The sequence below is a fragment of the Acipenser ruthenus genome, chromosome 9 (assembly GCF_902713425.1).
Source record: "Acipenser ruthenus chromosome 9, fAciRut3.2 maternal haplotype, whole genome shotgun sequence".
NCBI classification, from domain to species: Eukaryota; Metazoa; Chordata; class Actinopteri; order Acipenseriformes; family Acipenseridae; genus Acipenser; species Acipenser ruthenus.
This window is the reverse complement of record NC_081197.1, coordinates 53,900,890-53,916,427: the sequence shown is the minus strand read 5'-3', so window position 1 is coordinate 53,916,427 and position 15,538 is coordinate 53,900,890. Positions and strand designations below refer to the sequence as shown.

Below are 15,538 nucleotides of genomic sequence, written 5' to 3'. Positions count from 1 at the left end.
GAGTGTGTGGCAGGCTGGCCATTAACATGATTCCTTTTCAGTTTAACTCTCCTTTCCGTTAAACAGTCTTCTACCTGAGTATGTAATCTATTCATGCACATTACAACTTACTCTTTACAGTCTACCACATGCACCTGTCACAGTGCGGTCTTCAAAAACAAAAGGTCTACAAAACTACGAGGTCTGTTTGGTTTATTGTTCTGTCAAGTCAATAAGCACAGAGTCGACTTGTTTGGTAACGTTTTCATATAGTCATCAATAACTTCACTGTAACTTCTGTAACTACCTAACACACACACTGTTACAAGACATGTAACTATAATGTGATCCACACAATCAACAAACAAAAAAACCTAAAACATATTTACAGTAACAAGTTGGCAGTGTTGTATGGCTTCACTTGTTATCTTTGACTAACAATTTGGTCCCCAGCACATTGATTGGAGATGTTGTATGTGGGTTTAAGAAAGTATTCAGTCAACCATTTTCTGATTTCATTTACATCTAACAGAAAAAAAAAAACATCAATTTGACAGGGAAAGAAATAGTACTTCCTATTTCTATATGTTATATGTTCCCTCTATTGCAACCATGAAGCTATTGGCATTATCCGGATATTGTATTGTTAAGGTCGCTTGAATAACTGAGTTATATTACCAGGACAAGTGCTGTGTAAAAATGACAATAAAATCAAAAGTTCATTTCAAGTCTCTAGGAGTGCGAGGACACACCAGAAGTTCAGCATTGAAGTTTCTGGAAGGACTGACCAGTATATTTTGTTCATAAATAGCTTCAAAAACAAAGAGCAATATAAAATCAATAATGCAGAGTCTTTTATGCAGGGACCTATGTGAGACCTATGCCTATACATACTAGGTAAATGGAATTATTTAGTTAACACTGTGTACTTTATGAGTCATTCTGGAGTCTATTGCAATTAACATTTTACAAATATTTAAATACCCCACCCCCCCCCCCAAAAAAAAGGTTTATTTAAGAGAAAGGTTATTGACTGGGGAAAAATAACTTATATAACCTCAAGTGTTCCTCTCTGTGTTTGGCTTGCTAAAGATTGTGTAACTGTTCCTCCCCCAAGGTCTACAGTACATACTCTCACTGCAGCTGTAGTAAACAAGTATTGGTAAGAGGAAGAGAGGTCAAGGGTTGAGCACCACTGTTGTTTCAAGAAAGGAAATTTAAACAAAATAAGGTATTTTAAACCATCCACGTCCTGCAGTGTGAAATTCTTTTCGACTCACCCTCGTCACAATCCTGTGTCATGTTAAAAAAAGCACAAATTACCGTAAATAATTGAGGCATGGCAAATTATGATGTAATATGTTGTCGCTAGCTGCTTTATGAGATGCAAGTTCTAGTTCTGTATGCACTTTGTGGTCAGTTTAACCCCTGAGGGGCCAATTAGTGGGTGGGTCTGTTCTGTAACACACAGAGATCTCCCATTCCAGTTTTAATTGAGACCACATTCTAATTTTCAAGTCGCAATCAATTTTTTTTCATTATTTATTTGTAATAACTTGGCAGTTCTTACAAATAAAAAATTGCACCTGATTTTCAAAGCTTCAATCCACACAACAAAGGCCTCAGTAATTGCAATTTCAAATGTCTGTTATCAACCATGTTTTGTTACGGCTCCAGGTGGCTCAGGTTAAAATTAAAGTTCCACACTGCAAAGGTATTCTAGAAAGTGCAGACCTGTATAAATATTAGATCCTACTGATTGAAAAGGACAAGGCAGTTTAAATGGAGCACAGCAGCACAGGCTGGTGATATCTCACCCAGTTCCATTGGGGCAGGTACTGTATTTGGGGGCATTTCGTCTTGACAGTGCAGAAACACAAACATCTTATTTCATTCTGTTCACTGTGATTGCAGCATGATACATTGTCCCTGACACACGAAGACAGAGGAACATTTTGATTCCCTTTTCCTTTAATTTACAGCCCTTTTACTGTTTTTGATTTGTTAAAATTAGTTAAATATCTGTCTTTGTTAACACCCTCTCGTTGAGGGTGATAAATCAAATTTTCTTCTCCAGCCGTCTCTCCACAGCTGGAGTAGTCCCCCAAACAGATGTTCCAATAGGACTGTAAAATAGTGTGAACTGTCACTAAAAGTAATTCAATCTTTGTAATTACTGTATCAACTTATCATTGCTAGATAGCGTTGATGAGCAGAGGTAGAAACACATTTCACCAGGCAATAGACCATTACATTAAAGTGATTTTTTAAAATATATTTTTGTTTTGTGCCAGTTATCTAATTTATGTACAAATAAAGTCACAATGAAATGAGATTCTAACATGTATCAAACTGTTTTCTTTAGGTTTTGGTAATTTCTCTAACAGAGAGGGTCTGTCAGGTCTGGAGACTGAAACCAGGGGCCATGGAGCGCACAGATGGGCACAGTCCGGGGATATCCCACAATCCTCCAGCAGCATGCTTCAATCCTGCCCTAAAGGCCTTCCCTCTAATTGGGTGAGAGGGTAGCTCACTGTGTGTGCTTATTCAGTTATCCAGAGGAAAGCTTGCTGATTGTGCCAAAATGTGTTTTTCTAGGGCAATAAAATTGAAATATGGCCGATCTGAGACCACTGGCACACACACACATTTCAATGATGAGGATGTTAAAGTCCAAATATAGGCAGTCAAACCCTAGCCACTACTACTATGACTACAAATAATGAGAATCTAATTCTTCTTCTTATTATTAATAATAATAATAATAATAATAATAATAATAATAATAATAATAATAATAATAATAATAATAATAATAATACCACAACCTGTGGGGATACATTTTACTTTGCAACTCACTACTGAACATGTTATAGTCAAATTATATGTAAAAATAAATAAACTAGTTGCCATTTGGGTCTATTTCTAAGTACAGTACTAGTATAACCATAAATAAATAAATAACAAAGCAATGATGTTCATGTATTTGGTTGTTTATAAATAAAGTTGTTTTCTGGAAATGTAATGTAGGTGAAGAGATAGTAAATCCATGTGAGGCCTTTAATTTAATATTTTGCTAGATGCATAATTATTAAAAAAAAAAAAAAAAAAAAAAAGTCTGAGCAAACCTATTGTGGTAAAAATAATAAATAAACAAAATTGTAAAAGGATTTGTTAAAATAAGAAATTAAATCGACAGCTCACCTGAGTTAACACTGTTCCACAACAAGAGGCAACTGATAGATAAAAGTGCATAGCACACGATGACAGTTATTTTGATGTCTGGAATAAAACTAAACCGAGATGTCTAAAACAATCCCCCTGTTTTTCTTGTATCACCAACCACTTCTGAGAGGACTGCAACAGAAAACTGTATTTCATGGTACGACAGACAGAGTTAACAACAGAAACAGTGAGTTAACTGTGCTTCTCTCATAAGCCCTGCATTAACACAGTCTAATGTCACTGAGGTCAAAACTCAGTTTTTACATTACACCAAGCTCCCGGGGCCAAGCTGTGACACCGCAGCCGCCACTAAACTATCTTCTGCTTGTGAATAGAAATGTCTTCACTGTCAGATTTGCCCAGGTCTACTTTAATTGAAAATAACAGCCATGGGCCAGCCCTCTGATATGTCCATGAAGTATGCACTGTTTCAGGTGACAGCTACCCATCAATGACAACTGAGCCATAAACCCTAAGCCTACCCTCCCCTCCCCAAAATAGCAAACCCATCACTTTAAACCTGCACATTAATGCTGAAGTGCAGGGGAAGATATTGATTCTGTGGCAGACCATTGAAAGGACTAGTACAAAGAGAAGCTTGTGTAATTAACAAAGTTTTTTTTAAGGGGGTGGGTTTGTAGGGGGTGTAACCAATTACACCCCCCCCCCCCTCCCCCAATACACACATATGCATTGTTTACCACATTTTATTGTTTAATTTTTTTTAAACAATCATTTTACATTATTCCTTTTTAAATATTAAATTGTAAATACAAGAACTTAATTAAAAAAAAAGTCACATCATAAGCCAAGTTTCAGACTGACTAATCTTGTACCACAAGCTTGCCGTATGCATTCAGAATAACAAAAAGGGGATGCTGCATCTTCATTGACTCTCCTTGCACAATAATATGTTTTTACTAAAACCACATGCATGTAAAACAGCATGGAAAATGTGACTTGTAAGTGCAAGAATGGCTTGTTACCATAACAACAACTGCTTTGCAAAGACCAAAAGAAGAAAGAAAGCCAGAATAGGTACAGACCTTGTCAATAGCTGCAGAGCTGGAGAAACTGTTTTCCTTCCCTTATAGAGTCCTCTCCCTCTCTGTATGACTCCCTCCCTTTCGGTCTCTCAGCTGCTCAGTGCAGTTCTCAGGAAATGAATGGGGGCTCACAGAGAACTGTTGTACTTGCAAATGACTTACCAGTCACATGATCCTCTAAATGTAGGGTGGGCCAGTGGGTGGAGACTTCATCAACAAGAGAAGACAATATACTCTAAGCTTTAACAGCATGCATCGAATTACATGGGGGCCCCTTGTGGGAGGTTTCCGACAGGTCTGGTTAGCACTGGCTGCTTAGTTTTATACCGTCTATGGTATTTCCTCCAAGATAAGAGAGGGAGAATGAGGCACTGGCCTATTTCTCATTAAAAAGGCATACCCTTAATAACATGCATTAGGTGGCAGGTAATTTAGAGCTAGAATTAATACAGCATGATAACTCTGTTATACCCTGTTAAGCCTACTAGCTGAGAAGCAGAAACACCCACAACCTATATAGCTGCACAGTGTGATGTCAAAAATCCTCCTGTACTGCTAACATGCACTTACATACTGTCTTGGATCTGTGTCTTGTTAAACCTTTTTTTTTATGGCTGAGCTTTATTAGTAAGAAAGTGTTGTGGTGGCATGCATGTACAGTACAATCCAGACAGTGTCCCCTGGGCATATTCATGTATTTAAAGGAAGTCTAACTAATTTTAATGCCTGATGAAATTCTCAGGAAAATGCAGTTTGCATTCTACAGGGTTTTTATTGATTCAGCCTTGTCAAAATATCACAACATCTTGCTCTGAATTGTCATACAAATAATTATTTATTTTCAAATAGTGGTCACTAAAAATTAAATGCTTAAAACAGAATAATACACCGTTGTTGTTGATGTTGCTAGTGCTCGTGGCAAAATTATGATTCTACTGTCACAGTATTGCAGTTGTTTGGAATCTGTACTGACTGTTGTTAATGTATTACCAGCTACACCTCACTGCATAGAGTAGTTGATAGTGGCAAACGAGTCCTTGGTTTTAATCTATCCGCTATTTCCCACGGATCCTTTCCGGGAACATCTTTTACTTGACTATAGTCCAGCAAATCTTAAACCATGCAGATGAAACCCAAATCTGTGTGGGGTAAAAATAAACATGAATTTGCGTACAGGATTTTCAAGATATACTGTATCCAGGAACATTCTTTGAAATTAGAACATACCCAAGTTGCAACATGAAAATACAATCTGTACCTTGGTGAGGTCATAGAGACATCAGCATAAGACACATACTTACCTCTCGACAACACTGTTTGGTTTGTGGTTTGAGTCCTGCCCTTGCCTTTCTATTGAATTCATGAGATGCCAATTCATTACAATGGCAGCCTATGGGAGGAATTCTGACCCCTGTGGTTGAAACAGGTAATTAAATATTTGTGCTCTTTGTGTTATAGGTGTAGTACGTATACAGGCTTGTGAGTCATATGATTCTCTAAGTCGCTCTCAATCCTTGCGTTTGGTGAGCAGTCGCAGTCAGGATCCTGTGTTGAGACTCTCTGAGCCCAGGTGATACACATGCTTGTGTTTACACTTGAGGAGGAGCTTTGATTAAGCAGGGGGAGAATGTAACAAATCTCTTCCTAGTGGCTGATCAGTTAATAATACTGACATCAGCATACAGTTTGTACTTTCCTAGACTAGAGCTTGCTCTTCAGCTGAATAGTAAAGCTTTTTTTGCTCCTGCCTTTCCATTCAGTTCAATGGGCTGAGATGCAAATTCATTACAAGATTCCACAGCAGAAGTGAACTGTAATGAAACATTCACATTTTCTCAGAAGATGGAGAAAAGCACATTTAACTAAAAACAGTGGTGTTGCTCCACTACCTTTAATCATGAAGAGTTTTTATTTTCCGACTGGCTTAAAACCTAGGGCTTGATACATTGTTCTGTTACCGGTAATTTAATTCAGTTTTGCTATTATGTACAGTCCGTTATGTGGAGGAAAATTATGGAATTCTGACAAAATATAAATATAGCATTTCCCACTACATAATGTTCTTATAATAATATTATTATTATTATTATTATTATTATTATTATTATTATTATTATTATTATTATTATTATTATTATTATTAATAATAATAATAATAAATTATATATATATATCTTTTTTTTTTTTTTTTAATTTTGAGGAGTTGTTTTTTTTTTCTGGGAAAAAAAAATGGGGAAGAAGAGCAGACAGCGGCTAAGGAAGGAGATGCAGAAGCCGAAGAAATGTAAGCTGTTGCAACAACAGCCACCACTGGAGGACCCGGCCAGCCTCTTCCCCTGGTGTTCCTGGTGCGGGAAGGTGGACCACCGCTGGAGGTCCTGCCCAGAAGTGCCACCGGCAGACTGGTGTGGCCGTTGTGAGGAGGACGGCCACAACTGGGCAGGATGCCCCTACAATCAGGCCCAGGGAGGTGCAGTTTTCACCCCGGGCATCAGGGGCCACCCCACTACCTCCAGTGCCACCACCTTCACCACCATCCCAAGAAATATGGGACTGGTTGATGCACCCTGAGGCGGACCTCTTCCACGACCTCCCCATAGTTATCAACACGCTGTGGCGTCGAGATGGGGGGAGGTGGGAAAAGTGGGAGGAACAGCATCACCCGGCGTCCTTCGCAGAGCTTGCCCTCATGGTCGTTAACTACCTGGCGGTAGATATGGGATTGGACCCAGTCATTCAAACAAAGAAGGTGGAGCTGTCTTCCCGAGAGCCAGAGAGGGGTGAGCTGTCGTCCCGAGAGCCAGAGAGGGAGGAGCTGTCATCCCGAGAGCCAGAGAGGGAGGAGCTGTTGTCCCAAGAGCCAGAGAGGGAGGAGCTGCTGTCCCGAGAGCCAGAGAGGGAGGAGCAGGGGAAGAATACAGGCTCTCCCTGTCTCCCTCCACTGCCAGCAGAGGGGGAACAGCCGGAGCTGGCTCTCCCTCCATCGCCTGGGGTTGCCTGCCTGTCCGCATCGCCTGGGGTTGCCTGCCTATCCGCATCGCCTGGGGTTGCCTGCCTGTCCGCATCGCCTGGGGTTGCCTGCCTGTCTGCATCGCCTGGGGTTGCCTGCCTGTCCGCGCCGCCAGGGGTTCCAGAAGGTCCAGCGCCGCCGGAAGGACCAGCGTCGCCGTTCCCGCCTCCGCCACCAGAGGGAGCCGGGCCGCCATTCCCGCCTCTGCCACCAGAGGGAGCCGGTCCGCCGTTCCCGCCTCCGCCACCAGAGGGAGCTGGTCCACCGTTCCCGCCTCTGCCACCAGAGGGGAGCCAGGCCGCCGTTCCCGCCTCCGCCTCCCGAGGGTCCGCTGCTGCTGTCGTCGCCTCCCAAGGGTCCGCTGCTGCTGCAGTCACCTCCCGAGGGTCTGCTGCTGCTGCCGTCACCTCCCGAGGGTCTGCTGCTGCCGTCGCCTCCCGAGGGTCCGCTGCTGCTGCCGTCGCCTGGGGTCTTCGGGGATCCTGCTTCGCCTGGGGTTGCCAGGGATCCTTCTTCACCTGGGGTCGCTACACTGTGGCCGGAGTTGCCGGCCATGAAGGGGGGGGGGGGGTCAGGAGACCAGCTCAATAATCAAATCTATTCAGCCTAGAAAAAGCAACGGGACTTGATTAAAGTCTTTAAAATAAAATAAAAAAGTTAACCCAAGACACTGCTTCATATTTAGCACAGAGAGAAGAACAAGTGGACATAAGTAGATGAGTAAAAGTAAGTTTAGAACAGAAGGTAGGATGCACATTTTTACACAGAGCGTTATAAATGCATGGAATAGTTTAGCAGGTGAAGCAGTAGGATCTAAAATAATGGGAACATTTAAAAAAGACTAGATTCTGTGCTTTAAAATTAACAAGGGACGAGCCTTGATGGGCAAATGGCCTTTTTATCAAACTTTTCTTATGTTTTTACTAGATTTTATACATGTTGAGGTTAATATCCAAGTACAATATAATAAGATTTTTTTGTAGTTCATATTTGTGTTTGTGGCATTTTCCAGACATTTGCTGTGGATAGCAAGAAGAAAAAAAATGTGTAGCACTTGAAAACAATGTTTATTTAATAGAGAATTGTTTAAATAATAATATAAACCAGTTCTGTGTCATTTCTTGTTGATTTAAATGATACATTAGCCGTGTTTATGTACGTAGGGTGCATGTGTGAGGCCTATGATTGCCACTGACAAAGGGTTAATACAAGTTATAATTTCCTTTTTAGATTGGATGTGTACTTCATACAGCATATTGTAAGCCTAGACTTGAATCATGTTTTTGGTTTGAATACAAGAGGTCTCCGTGTCATACAATTATGCAGTGTGACCAACTTTATATAGAAACTTCTATCATGTATTTTGCTCCAAACGTCATATTATCCTGATACAATACAACATTGTATTGATATATAAAAATGAGTCCCTGGCCTGATGTTATTCTCAAACTGATATCAGCTGGATTTTTATTTTATAACAAAGTCAAAACCTATTTTGACTTATAAAAAGAAAGCAAAGAAATAAAGCAAAAACCATGCGAATGTAAGACAAAGTTACTGTATAAGAAAACATGTCAAGTTGACATGTTTTATGGTATATCTTGTCAACTATTGACATTCACATAGAAACTGTTGTTTGTAGTAGTTATATAAAACACATTTTCAGATCACCCTACTCTTTAGAATACTGTCATCACATCTGACAAGCATAAATAAGGGGGCCCCTGCCTTTTTTGTAAAAAGAGCAGAGGTTAGAACACAATCTGGTTCTCTCAAAACCCTAAGTAGAGCCGTGCCTGGGGTAGGTGCTGCTTCCAGGCTCCTCGGTGTTGCTGATAAAAGGCCACAGCAATGCAAAACTGTGCTGCTGCAGCACTGACACATTTCTAGCCTGCAACAATTGTTTTAGGGAGACAGGAGAAAGCCCAGAACACTTCACACAGCAGCAGAACTCACATCAGTGCGGAGGAGGGACCTGCGTACTTGTGTGCTCTTTGAGGTCAAGAGCTTACTGTTCCTTTCTTCATGTTGACCACGCAAAATGGAAAATACATGTGTGAGGAGGCAGCTCCAAACAGGAGGTGAATTTCGATTCGTGTAACAGTTTGCAAAGAGCACTTACAAACGTTTAATAGGAAGAGGGGGCAGTTCATTTTTAATGCTTTTGCAAAATAAACATATACGTATCAGCCTCTGCAAGTAAAAGTGTTCAAGATCAAGATAGCAATATAAAAAAAAACCTGATTCAACAGTAACTTTGATCATAAACAAGGCAGCTTGGGCCTATATTATTATTATTATTATTTATTTCTTAGCAGACGCCCTTATCCAGGACGACTTACAGTCGTAAACAAAAATACATTTCAAGAATCACAGTACAAGTATTAATACAATTAAGAGCAAGTTAAAATACAATGACTTCAGTTCTAGCAAGTACAAGTATATGACAAAATACAATTCAATAATGGAGCAGATAACACTGTCAGTGATAGTTACATCAGGATATAATTAAATACAAAATACTACAGATTAAATAGCACTTGTGACAGATTACAGTACTCTAAAGTACAGGATTAAATGCAGTAAAATAGGGAGCAGATAAGAGCAAGTAAAGCGCATTAAGGAAGAGTGATAAAGTGTCCAGAGGGAAAAGAGGAGTTCTACAGGTGCTGTCTGAAGAGGTGAGTCTTGAGGAGGCGCCGGAAGGTGGTCAGGGACTGGGCAGTCCTGACCTCTGTAGGAAGGTCATTCCACCACTGCGGGGCGAGGGTGGAGAAGGCGCGGGCTCTGGAGGCAGGGGAGTGTAGAGGAGGTACAGCCAGTCTTCTACTGCAGGAGGAACGGAGAGGTCCCTATATACTGCAAGTGACTGAACATATTATGATATATGTACAGTATGCATATTAAGAGTGGGGAAACTACAAAATGATGGTTCCCATGATACACCCGTATAAGGTTCAGTCACATACTGCATAAAGCTGAGTACAAACAGGCTCTTTAAACTTTCCAGTGAACACGATGCCCTCTGGTGTGCTTTGATTAAAAAAATCAAAATATATGTCATAAAAAATGTCTTCTTTCGTATCCTGAAAAAAGCACAACATATCTCTGAAAATATGATAGTGACCAACGAGCTCAAAACGTGTTCAGAAAAGGAAGGATTGTTGTTCTGTGCTTCTTTGTTCATTACATACTGCCGTGACCTTTAGTGTTAGCAAAATAAGTCCCTCGTCATTGGCACATGGGGCAACACAGTTACTGGAAAGGTTAAGGGCCGACTATGAACATGCTATAAGTCAAGCCTCATTGAAATGAATGATGCTGCCACAGTGCATCTATTTTAGCTGAGCTTAATCAGAATAACCTTTTTTTCCCAGCCAAAAACACCACCCAGCTGGATTCTAAGCTCAGCGGAAGGCCGGTTTCATATAGTCTACACATGTCATCAATTTGGGAAGTGGTATATTGTTTCTAACCTGTGGTCCTTTCCATGTCTCAGAAAAAGGTCCATTGTTAACTCCATTTTATAACTCATGTTCGGGATATCTGGATGACAATAATATAACCTTATATGTTCCTTGTAAGGTGTATTTTGAGCGGGTGACTCCATAGTATAAACATGGCATTACACACTGGATTGCCATGTATGTAACATTTGTTCAACTGCTTCCAAACTCCAGTAGTCATTTCACCCTTCTTCACCGACCTTAACCGGGAACATTATTATTCCAATGCTTCAGTAAGCTCTTGTTCTCTCAGACTGACATTTATTTATTGGTTTCAATGCATAGTGACGATTCATGGAGCTAAATTAATGCTCCAAACACCCTAAGGTGGACTATTGGGCCAATAAACATAGTTTATGTTTGCGCTTAATAAGACTGATTGCTTTTGTGTGCAGGAGGACTCCATTTATTATTAAAATTGTGAGAATTGCTTTTTTTTAAGAACTTCCCCAAAAAATAATAATGGATTTTTAATGTTTTTGTAAGTGTGTCGCCAACAAGGCATGGAACAGTGGACCTATTGTTATTGACAAAATTAAGACAGATAGTCATGTGATACAATTACCGTGTATGCACTATTAGGTACTCCAAATGTGCCTTTAATTATGTCACATCATTGGCTATATTTACAATGACTTCTGGCATCCAGAATGACACATTCGTTTTCAAGAATTTTGATGTCATCATACCGTCATCGGAGGGGGTAGGCCAGTGCCAGTATAGTAGGATTAACATCATTCCAGTAATCAAAATGCATCACATTCAAGGGACAAATGAATGAGGCATAAATACACTTCTTTATCTTCTGTAATCCCATTGCAATTTTACAATTAGCTAGTGATACTGATGGTTGCATTACTGAGTGAGGAAAGATAATTGCACAAAACACATATTAATAGAACCTAGTTAAAAAAATAAACTTCAATGGAATTAGTAGCAATGCCTTAATGGCCCAACTTTAGCAAAGAACATTAACAAATCTATGTTGTGCTGTGAGGAAATCTTAATGGAAATATTTAACAATAATTGCATTTCACCTTGGAGATAAAAAAAAACAAAAAAAAAACAAAACAGAAATGACACTCGAGTTACATCTGCTGTAAACCAGAACGACCGTGACTAGGTAAATAAAATTGGAACATTTCTTAATATCATTATAAAATCTTATAAACTTTTTAATGTAATGTGTGTTTAATTAATCATACGTTATGATGTGTGATATCCAAAATGTTAGCATAGGCCCTCCTTAATTATCACAAAATGACACCTTATTACTGCTTTCCAGTCCTCCGTAAACAATTTCCCCCAAAGGTGTCAAAGTGAAGGATATGTTATCAGCCCAACAAGCAGGTACATTATATGGAACCACTGAAAACAGCTTTTGGCCACCTGACTATATATATAAAGAAAAAAGAAAAAAGAGAATATATATATATTTGTATCTAACATACAATGTACAGCAGTGTTAGCTTAGTAAGTGTGCATTTAGTATGTATTTATTTTTCCATCACAAACAGCAAGAGTTTTCATTAGAAGGCAGCAGTGTGGAGTAGTGGTTAGGGCTCTGGACTCTTGACCGGAGGGTCGTGGGTTTAATCCCCAGTGGTGGATACTGCTGTTGCACCCTTGAGCAAGGTACTTTACCTAGATTGCTCCAATAAAAACCCAACTGTACAAATGGGTAATTGTATGTAAAAATAATGTGATATCTTGTAACAATTGTAAGTCGACCTGGATAAGGGCGTTTGCTTAGAAATAAATAATAATAAAGTTTAAAAAGACATTGACAACCGCCCAATGGAAACACCCTTTTTTTTCCTTCCCACAGCACACCTGCTAAGTGCAGCTCGGTCATGAAGAACGCTGCCAGCCAGGCACTGAGATTATTGCTTCACTAGCTGTGCCAAGGTCAGCTAGCTAGTCACAGGGGGGCGGAGGACTGCAACATGACCACAGCCCTGGGGAGAGTGTACTTTAGTATCTAACAGCAACCACCTCTGAAGCTCCTAATAGCACACATTTAAAACAGAATTTGTTTGCAGGCAAGATAAACAAAGCAGCCCCATTTGGATTCACAGGTTTGCAAAATAATACCCTATATGTATCTGGGTTTTTTTTTTCCTTTAAGTAGAATGTCAGTGAAATGCAGAAATTAGCCCAATGCATTCTAAAGCTCCGTGCCAAGTATCACATGCAGTTCACACATATCAATTACTACTATCAACTTCCCTCGGCCTCCATACTTTTGTGACTGAAAAAAAGGAAGGGGCCAGATGCATTAATCAGTAAATGTCAGAACAGAATAGAATACAGTAACAGTAAATATTCATGAAACATATCCTGCAAAAGTTATCCCTAGACATAAACATATCAATAGTTTGTGTTGTTAAAATGCAGCAAATAGGTTTTGTGCTGGATGGAAATTGTGGCGATTTGTCAGCTTTTGAATCCCCTCACATAGTTATTGGATAAGGGTTGGAGGGAATGTTGTGGTTTTACTAATACATTCAGAGCTCTTTTTTTAACAAGTCTTGTGAGTATAGTAAATCCTCCATACATCCATGTGTATGTGATATCTAACAGACAAACTTTTTTTAAATCACCTATTCAAATAAATAAATAATATACTACACATGACATGGACAGGACATGGGAACAGATCCTAAAACACAATTCCTTCAGAATAAGTACAGTGACTGTTAAAATGTATGAGAATAACTGAAGCCTGAAAATCAGGGTAATCCCTGAATATAACTTGCATTTTGGTGATATAGAGTAAAAACATTAATTAACCTGTCACCAATAAATGAAACTTCTAGCACTTCTCATTAAAGATGTCTCTTGCATTTACTTGTATTGAGAAAAGAAAACCTGTTTTGGAGTATACTGGCTGTTAAAAAAATGATCGCTTAGCTGGTGGCTGTTTTATTGCAATATAATTTGTTGCTATCATGTCAGGAGGGTCTCGTAATACACAACAATGTATTGAAATTAAAATGAAGTTGACGATTGAGGTCTCTATTGAAATCCCACAGCCTGCATGTATTGAGAACTTTCAAATGACTGGATTATTGTTACATAACTTCTACTGTTATGTTATATTACACTGCTCAGAATCTGTCAGCCAATCAGAGCAACATGTTTTGCCTTCTGTATTCCACGACACATCACAGAGAAACCTTATTCATGACATGAACTGAATAAAACGGTTTATATTGCACTGTATTATCCATACCAGCACGGTTGACGTCACCTGCTTTAAAAAATCACACCTGAGGCATCTCTCGGAATTTCATTCAACTGCAAAGTCCATTAAAAATGGTGACATCACAATAGGCCCCTTACCTCAGTCACTTAAACAGTAGTCTCTTCATAAACATTGTCCCTTTTGTCAATTAAATTGACAACAGACTACATAAAAGTTGGTAATGATTAGAAAAAAATATATATGTTGTAACTTGTGTATTAACAACAAAGTAGTATATAATAGGGTAATAGGAAGGTTTTCAGCTGGTCAGTTCACTTCTATCTATCTGTGACAATACACATTCACCGTCCTATGACCTTATAACATATAAGAATATAGTTAGCCAACAGTACTGCTTGTATCATAAGTGCATTCGTGTTTTATATTGCAAGAATAATGCAATTTTCATGTTTATTTTTCATTACTAGAGGTTTCAGTGTTGCAAACTGTAGGTTTACTGTTTTTCTTTTAATGTGTTTTTCACTACTTGAAATACCATTGAGGGGGCTCCAGTAAAGGCGCTCCGCTTGGAGTGCAGGATGCACCCTATAGCTTGGAGATCGCAGGTTCAAATCCAGGCCATGTCATTGCCGACCGTGACCGGGGGTTCCTAGGAGGTGGCGCACAACTGGCCGAGCGCCACCCGTGTAGGGAGGGATTAGGTCGGCAAGGCAATCCACGGTTCACCCCTGTGGCTGATAGGGTGCCTGCAGGTCTGCAGTGGAGTCATTCAGATCTGTGTTGTCCTCCAGCACTATAGGTCTGGTGGCTTCGCTGTGGATCTGCAGTGCAAAAAATGACGGATTGGCAGGAACACGTTTTGGAGTCGCCAGGGGGGTTGCAGCGGTGAACCGGGATAAAAATAATAATTGGGCATTCCAAATTGGGGAGAAAAACGGGGTAAAAACCATTGGCGATGAGTAAAAAAAAAAAAGAAAAATACAATTTAAATACAGCACAGTACATACCTGTATTGTAAATGTTGTTTTCCAGCACCTAAATTACAGCATGTCTGTATATTTGTATATTTTGTAGGTATTGTAGACCTTGTTAATTATTGAATGCTGTAATTTGTCTGACAGGGCTTTCCGTGTTCTTTGGTTTATTAACGGGGTTTTCACATCCAACTTCTTTATAATGGGTGCATTATAGACAGCACAGTTTACACATTAACATCAGCAATGTTTACTACTCATTTTCTCCACACATCTCAACTGCTGACTACTGAATGTCACACTGTGTGCAAAGTCCATGTGTAGGAGATAACATTCTTTTTTTTGGGGGGGGGGAGGGTGGTCTTTTTTTGTTTTTGTTTTCTTTTCAGCTTTTATCAGCTCAAACCCTGGTTACCAGGTTTTATATAAAAGTGCACAGAAACCTTGCTTTATTTCCCAAGAGCTCCACCCCCTCCCACCCAAGCCAGGGCAGGGAACATCCAAAGCTGTTCATTGTGGCTGCTTTAGACACAGAGGAGGCTGCCAACAGGTAACCATGGCAACAGCACTGCTTTCAGCAGCTACTTTTC

General features: G+C 39.7%; 1 protein-coding gene across 1 annotated transcript in view; it reads right to left on the bottom strand.

Moving 5' to 3' along the window:
• The window catches only part of LOC117405728 (Krueppel-like factor 12), a 77,174-nt gene extending 72,768 nt beyond the window's left edge, over positions 1–4,406 (bottom strand). Inside the window, exon 1 of the mRNA XM_059030261.1 lies at positions 4,251–4,406. The gene's annotated coding sequence lies outside the window, so the exon portion shown is untranslated. The remainder of the gene's footprint in view (positions 1–4,250) is intronic.
• Positions 4,407–15,538: the final 11,132 nt, after the last annotated feature.